The sequence below is a fragment of the Calidris pugnax genome, unplaced genomic scaffold, assembly GCF_001431845.1.
Source record: "Calidris pugnax isolate Ruff unplaced genomic scaffold, ASM143184v1 scaffold28, whole genome shotgun sequence".
Classification (NCBI taxonomy): domain Eukaryota; kingdom Metazoa; phylum Chordata; class Aves; order Charadriiformes; family Scolopacidae; genus Calidris; species Calidris pugnax.
The window spans coordinates 8,730,772-8,739,102 of record NW_015090842.1 but is presented as its reverse complement, the minus strand read 5'-3'; the positions used below and the strand labels follow the sequence as shown (position 1 = coordinate 8,739,102).

At 50.0% G+C, this 8,331-nt stretch overlaps 1 non-coding gene across 1 annotated transcript; it reads left to right on the top strand.

Moving 5' to 3' along the window:
* The first annotated feature begins 7,948 nt into the window (after nucleotides 1-7,948).
* Nucleotides 7,949-8,021, top strand: TRNAM-CAU. The gene has a single exon. It is a non-coding gene; the product is annotated as a tRNA-Met (tRNA).
* The last annotated feature ends 310 nt before the right edge of the window (nucleotides 8,022-8,331 follow it).

Here is an 8,331-nt window from a genome sequence, read left to right as displayed (position 1 = left end):
GAGATCTGGAGTGTGGCGGGGCGGGGCGGGCCGCCCGCCGTCCCCCCGCTGTCACCGGCCGCCGCACTCCGGCGGAGGACACGGCCATGGGCGCCTCGGTGCCCCGCTGTGTGTCTGCTCGGCGACGCGCAGCTATGGCCTCCTCAGAGAGCCCTGCCGGTGTCCCCCGCGGTGACACACAGCCATGGCTGCCTCAGCCCTGCCATTGCTCCCCCTCAGCCACACACAGCCATGGCTGCCTCAGAGAGCCCTGCTGTGTCCTCTGCTCAGTGACACACGGCCATGGCCACTTCTGAGTGCCCTGCTGGTGTTCACCGTCAGCGATACATGGTGATGGCTGTCTCAGAAAGGCCTGCCGTGTCCCCCCCTTCAGCGGTGCATGGTGATGGCTGCCTCAGTGAGCCCTGCCATGTCGCCCTTCAGCGATACAGAGCCATGGCTACCTCAGAGAGTCCTGCCAGTGTCCACCCTTGGTGACACATAGCCATAGCCACCTCAAAGAGCCCTGCTCTGTTCCCCTTTCAGCTATACGTGGCAATGGCCACCTCAGAGAGCCCTGCTGTGGTCCCTCTTCAGCAATATGTGGTGATGGCCACCTCAGAGAGCCCTTCCGTGCTCCCCCTTCAGCGATATGTGGTGATGGCCACCTCAGAGAGCCCTGCTGTGGTCCCTCTTCAGCGATATGTGGTGATGGCCACCTCAGAGAGCCCTTCCGTGCTCCCCCTTCAGCGATATGTGGTGATGGCCACCTCAGAGAGCCCTGCTGTGGTCCCTCTTCAGCGATATGTGGTGATGGCCACCTCAGAGAGCCCTTCCGTGCTCCCCCTTCAGCGATATGTGGTGATGGCCACCTCAGAGAGCCCTGCTGTGGTCCCTCTTCAGCGATATGTGGTGATGGCCACCTCAAGAGAGCCCTTCCATGCTCCCCCTTCAGCAATTCGTGGTGATGGCCACCTCAGAGAGCCCTTCCATGTTCCCCCTTCAGCGATACACGGTGATGGCCACCTCAGAGAGCCCTGCCACTGTCCACCCTTGGCGACACACAACCATGGCTGCCTCAGAACACCCCAGCATGTCCCCCTCTCAGCGACACACCACCACAGCCACCTCGGAGTGCCCCACCATGTCCCCCCTCAACAACATCTTGAGTGACTCTGCCTCCATGCAGAGGTGCAAGGTTAGTGATTTGCCTTGGGTTTGCCTTCAGCGCAGATAGACATAAATATGAGGAGGCCACAGCAAAGTTTTTGTTCGGGAAACGCAATTTTAGGGGCAGGTGTTCCGATTCTCTTTGGAGCCCGTGGGGTTTGCCAGGAATTGATGAGACCGCAGACAATTTCAGCCACAAGCCAAGTTTGCTCGCGTTCGTCCTGCAGATACTGCGTGGCCATTAAAAATGCCCAACTGTCTCCTCCTCCAGCAGCTTTCTGACACAAGCTGTTGGGTGTGGACTTTCAGCTGCCTTGCTTTCTCCTTCTCTCATGTATGTTCCCAGCACTGTGTTTTGAAATATAGGAACAGTTTTGTGGCAATAGGGCTGCACCATCTCGCTGTACAATCCAGCGGCTGAAGGGACAGGGGCTTGCAGCCAGTGGTGTCCTCATGAGTAGAGGTAAAAGGGCCATTTTCTAGCCAGCTTAGAGATTATTGTGGGTTTTATGTTTTTTTTGGGGGGAATCGATGAATTGAAGTTAGAATGATGCTGCCTTCACAGACTGGAATGAGGGCTCATTACCTAATTTTGTGATTCAGGGTCATACAGTTCCTGTGGCTGTATAATTATAGGATGAAACCATTAAAGATGTGACTAACCAAGGAAAGAAAAACAACCCTAAGGTGCTATGAATGTTCTACCCATCACATCACTGTCTGGGGACAGCAGGTGAGACGTAGTGGACGGTCATCTGAAGGCTGATACATCCGAAACTTAAACTAGCAAATCCCAAATGTCTGTTTCATCAGAATTCTTTCTTATTTAAATGGCTGCCTTTTAAAATCCCTGCCACGCTCTTGGAGTTGTACATCGGGGGCTGCCACGGGCTGTGTGGGTGCGGGCAGGGGGACAAGCCCTGGTGGAACCACGCAGCGTTGTTTTTGGGGTGTACAGGTCAGTCCCTGTGGCAGGGCTGACAGTACCGATCACTGTGTGTTGTGCGGTTTTCATCCACGCTACCAACTGTTAGCAGGGCTGTAGCTCAGGCTGAAAGCATCCATATGGTGCTTAGGAAGAGCCACAATCAGAGTATCTGCTGACAGGCTGGGCTATCGCGTGTTCAGCTCATGAATAATCTGCAGAGACTGTGAGAAGGAAAACTTAGATCCACGCTGAGACGCGCTTGACCTTTCCCTCCCCATCTCAGCCTTCGCCTGTGTCTGCGTGTCGACAGCACAGACAGTTGGTGAGTCTGGATTTGAGGAAGGTGTCAGGCGCAGTTGGGATGACAGCATGGACACAGCCTTTGGGACCAGCTCTGCCTCGGCGCGATTCTCCATCCCTAGTGAGAAAACGCTGCTTTTGAAAAAGCTTTCGCTTCAAACTTGGTGACTACACTGGAACAGAGCCCTTTAAAGATCTAGCCCGCAGAGCATTTTTTATTCTAGTCTTAGAACACTTTACAAAGCATTTAGTTTGAAGAAGAGGAGACATAACTGAAAGAAGACATTATATCATCTTGAAATATGCAAAAGGTTGCTGCAGAGCAGGAGGGAATTAGCTCTTCTCTGCATGCAGTGAGCCTAGGACAAGAAATAATGAGCTTACATCTTGGAAAAGGCGATAGAAATTAGATGTTGGGTTAAGGGCAAGAATAGTCGAGCACCGCAACAAATTGCCTAGAAAAGCAGTGGAATAGTCACCATTGGATATTTTTATTTAACAAGAAATTAGTAAAACATCTGTTCTGAACAGTCTAGGGGGAATTGTTCTTTTCTTAGGGAGAAGGATGGGGTAAATAATCTCTTACAATACCTGTCAGCCCTAGTTTCTCATGAAGCAAAAGAGATGGGATTTGCCCAAATTTACAAAGCAGGTTAGAGCACAAGCTGGGTTTGGATTCCAGCTCAGATCCTCCTGTCTCCACCCCGTACAGCAGGATATACTAAATCTTACATCTGAAGTAAAAAAAAATAAAGCCAGACTTTCCCAACTGTTGTATCTTACAGAATCATAGAATCATAGAATCGAAGGTTGGTTTTGGTTTTTTTTGTTAAAAACCCAGTATGAGTGATGACTCCAAACAGCGTTTCCAGCATTTCCCTGGGGAAAAACTCCCACTTTTCCTATCTTTTCCATATGAGCTGCCTCACAACACAGTGAGCGTATTTCACAGTCAGAATTATAAACCATCCTCTCATTTCTCTGGTACGATGGTACCGAAAAGGCTTTTTACAGCGCATAGACAAAGCCATTCCTCTGCAGTGCTACACCCTCGCTGGAAAACAGCACTTCAGTGTCTGGGGCTATTAGCTCAGCAGCTGTCAGTGGTATTAAATTCACCAGAAACGCAGAGAGAAAACCCCCATAAAATAAAAGGAAGGACACTGTGCTGAGAGGATCTTGCATTTAAACCTGAATCAAAATACCTTCCCTCAGTTATTTTATCATGAATTGTTCTTATTGATCTAGCTCAGCTAAAGATCAATGTGAGCTTTGATTTTTTTTAATACAGCGTGCAGCCATTATTGGAGATTTTCAGACAGAATCAGATTGCAGTGAATTGTTTGCAATGACTTAAAATAACTCTTCTGAGAAGTTTTAGTCTTAAATTTGTCTTAAGGTGTTGACTACCCTGTGAACAAATTCCCAAACTTCAAATTTCTCTGCAGAAGTCACCTTCTGAGTTAGGAGAATTCTAGCAAGAAGTGATGAGAATGACAGAATATCTCTCTTTTCAGGGGATATAAAAGTGTAATTTGAGAAAAGTGAAACTAAAGAAACCACTTGCAGAACATTTTTCCCTGGACGGGTTTTCTCTGAGGTCTAACAACAGATGCTCCAGTCCCTTGGTGGGAGCACTAACACCGACTCTCTCCACTATCTGGCCACCTATTTCACAAGACTTCTGGAATATAGTACTTCTGAGGTGATTAGACAGATCCTTTTCTGGATGGTAAATCCAAACTAACATGTGGACGTATGCAATGTCGTCACAAAAACATCATTTTCTTAGAATGTTTGGCTGAAAACTCATTGTACTCCCCCTGCAAGAAGTATTGCCCAAGACATCATTGCCATGTAACCCTGACATTAGTTGCTGCTGCTGTTCCAGCAAACATTTCTTGGCTTCAGGATCCAGTTTTAAATGGGACCCACTGGTTTCACAAGGAAACACAGTAAATCAGTTGATGTAAGCAAAAGTAACTTGTGTTTATGTACTACCTTTCGCTCAAAAAGATCCATAACCTCTTGGCAAGCAGTAATGATGGTGTGAGGGCGGGAGGCATAGCAAGGAAATTGTGGAATAATACAGCGCACAACAAAGTCTTCCACCGATTTTAAATAATTCTAGGATTTAAGTAATTCCACACATATTCAAATATTAACCGAGCGCTGCGTAGCCTGTGGCTTCAGTAAACACCCTCCCTATTTACATCGTGAGGAACGGAGGCATGCAGAGGCGATTGCACAACCATTGCTCAGCAGCCGACCCAGTAATAGCATCTCCAACACCTGACTGTCCCGTGATCTGTCCCAGGCTGGATAATGCTGCTGCGAACTGAGCTGCTGGAGGTGCTGGGCACAATGAAATTCTTCAGGCTGGACCGTGGCCAAAGCAGAAACAACAACAACAACTGCTTCTAGCTCGAGTGCGGTAAAGTCTTTGGTGACCCCAAGCACTCAGGACCAACAGCTGATTGTCAGATTGACTAATACCTCACCGCAAGGACAAGTGGGTTGAAGTCAGATCCATACCTGCTTTCATAAAGAGAGGGCACCGAGCTCAGCTCTGAAGCAGGAGGATGCAAAACCGTTTCTGAGTCAGCAGCAGCATTTTCTGCAGCGCACTGGGTTGTCCCTGAGGAGCCCAGTCTGTCCACTGATCAGTTTATCCTGCGAAATGTGGTGAGATCAATGTCCAGACAGAAAGGAGGAAGGTGGGAAATACTAAAATCAGGATGAGAAGAGCTATTTTCCAGCTTAAAACAGCAAGGAAAGGATATCTGAGATGAAAGTATGTAGATCACAAAAACCAGAGCAAAATTATTTGGGCTTTCTGTTGAAATATTCTCTCTTCCAAGTGTCCTGCCTCCAAGGATGCTCATGACAAAGCAGAAATCGCGCTGCAGGCTGATGCCAAAAAAACACGCTGCAAATACTTTGTGTGGCAAACAGGGCTTGCAAAGAGGGTTTGTTCATCTGCCTCGGCTTGCCTTGCCATGCTTTTCTGTCCCTCCTGCCAAATGGAAAAGAAATTATTCTCTCCTGACTGTTCAGGTTGTAATTGGCTGGATATGCCATCAGCTGGCTCATCCCCTCTCAGAGGCTGGGAAGGCGTAAACACTTCCAGGATTACAGAAAATGAGGACACTTAACTTTGGGACCAATCCAAAGCCCTTCAGAGTGAGCACGAAGGCTAATTGACTATAGCCAGAGCTGCATCAGCTCCTTAATTGCTGAAGGGAAATAAAACAATAAAATTTCCCCTTTCGGTATGTCCTTTTTCAAGAGCCCTGTGGTAATGGCTGCAAGCTGCCTGCCCGAACCAGCAGGACTGGGAAGCTCTGGGCTATTACTTTGCCAATGTTTACAAAAAAAAAAAAGGTGCTCAGACACTTGGTAGCGCCACAGAGGATGGGAGATGATGATAAGGTGCTTTTAATGTTTTCCCCATCGTCAGAAATGAAGCTGGTAGGGTCAGATAATGGATTCAGCCACAGAGAGGAGAAAGTGCCAGTTTTATGGTGCGATGGCAGGGTGGTAAATGCTGAAGTTGTGAATTAAATTCAGTTATAAGCATTCTGTGCCACACCAGCTCTCCACCTTCTGGGCCCTGAGGAGCTTTGCTGTGTCCAGCAAACCCTCTCCTTCTATCGTGTGACGCTCCCCAAGAACAGAACTGGGAAACTTCTCTGTCTGGGTCTTGGATCTTGCAGGGGCAACAGTGATTGTTTCTCCTCTCTAATGTGATGAGAGGCTGGGATTCCCCCACGCCTCTCCATGGGAAGGGGACATGGGGAGGTCACCCTGATCACTGAGAGCTCCCACTGACTTTGCTGGACTTCACTCCCTGCCAGGTGACATTGGTGCATCCTGGAGGTGGCCAGACAGACTTTTCCCCTTCTTCCTCTTAATCTGGAGGGAATGGGCATGTGGTGATGGAGCTCCCTGGGAATTGGTATGGATTTACAATGGGCTGTCCTGCCTTCTGCTGGGTTGGACTGGAAAGGGGGTCAGTGGGCCAGGGGGAAGGTCTGGTCACTGAGGGATGGAGGAGGATGAAGTGGCTCAGCACCAATGGAGCCAAGGCTGTGGGATAAGGTTGTAGGGGTCAGGTGGGTGTAGGAAAGGGACAGAAGGTTGTGGGGTGATTAGGCACAGCAGGAGCATTCAGAGGAAAAGCAGAAAGAAGAAAATCCAGACAGAAATAGAAGATGCAAAAGAGGGAAAAGCATGTGTGTGCTGTAGACTGCTGAGTTTCTGCTCGAGGCAATGTCACCAAGGACATCTTCTGTTTCATTTGCACGAGAACCCTTGCCATCGGTACTTTTCCCGTCCTCTCCATGAATCCATCAGTTCCTAAACAAACAGACATGACAAGGCCTCCTGGAGCTGTGTCACAAACTTTGAGTACTGAGGAGGATAATGTAATGTGGGGGGGAAACCATGTGATTCCACACAGGTGGACACCAGCTACAGAGCTATTTCCCAACAGTTGACGTTTGGTTTAGGTGACTCATTGTCCACATGCCTTGTTTTAGGTGCCTGGAGCAGCTTTTCTTAATTTAATTGGAATGGTGGGCGCTGCACTCACCCTGAAGTGAAATCCCTGAAGCCCCACAGGATTAGCAGAGTATCCAAAATGACGTCCTCGTTCCGTGCCGGGCAGCATCGGAGGGAGGAAGGCAGGGATTCAGGCTGGAAGAAGCCACGTGTTGACTCATCCCATGGCCACAGCAGATTTGTCCCCACCAGGAGCCTGGCAGCCTGGGCTCGTCATCTCCTCATCCCGAATGCAGGACCAGCCTGATCCTTGGGAATTGGGGTATTGTCCCCCCTGACAACAAGGGCTGCCCACTATTCCCTTGGCAAAAACCTTGGGCTGTCTGTCTGACATCTCTTCTCCTGCCCCAACGTCTTGTCCCAAACATCTCTTCTTGTCTGGTGGGACAGATATGTGTTCCTCCTTCACCTTCTCCAGGCAAACAGTGATTCTTGTGAGCGAGGTTTGGAGACTTTCTGCCTAAAAGTCTGTTTTCCCGGGTTGACATGGTGCTGGGGGACATGGTTTAGTGATGGTTTTTTTTGTAAGAGTTGGGTTGATGGTTGGAATAGATGATCTTGAAGGTCCCTTCCAACCTAGATGATTCTATGATTCTTCCAATTCAGGTCCCTGTGTTGCCATGGTGATCTCCTTGAGACCCTCACCGAGGGTGAGGCCCCTCCATTCACATCCAGGCCCTCGCAGGGGGACCCTCTTCTGCTGAGCACCGCAAGGAACCCACCGGGTTCATTTCACAGCAGAAACCCGGGTGGAACTGCCACTTGTCTCCGCAGCGAGGCAAACGAGATCGTTGTTAATTTTTGTAATTTTGTGGAAACAACTTGATTTCCTTGGCAGTGTGTCGTCACTGCCGCCCCCACAGCCCAATCCCGGGTGAGGATGCTCGGGAGCCCCGAAGGGCGCTTTCAAGAATGCGGGTGGGAAAGAGGAGCCGTTTATACAATAGAAATCAGGGCAGGAAGGAATTTTGGGACAAAATAGCCACGGGTGGAATGTCATATCGAGGAGCCTCGTTAGCGCAGTAGGTAGCGCGTCAGTCTCATAATCTGAACGTCGTGAGTTCGATCCTCACACGGGGCAGAAGTGGTTTCCTCCTTTTTTTTCCCTCCGAAAAAGGGAATATTTTTTTTTTCCTTCATCGAATGGCAGCGGGAGGCGCGGAGGTGGGGCGGGACCGGGGGCGGCGGGGGCGAGCCCCACAGGCCGCCGTTACCGGCCACGGTCACCCCCTCCACCGATCGGTCCCTCCGCCCGCTAGGGGGCGATGGCGCTGAGAGGGGGGGCGGGTAACGGCCGCGGAACGTGCATTGGCGGCGAGGGCGTGGCGAGGCAGCGAGGGGAGGCGCTGATTGGGCGGTGCCGGGCGGTGGGCGGGCCCGGCGTCGCCGCC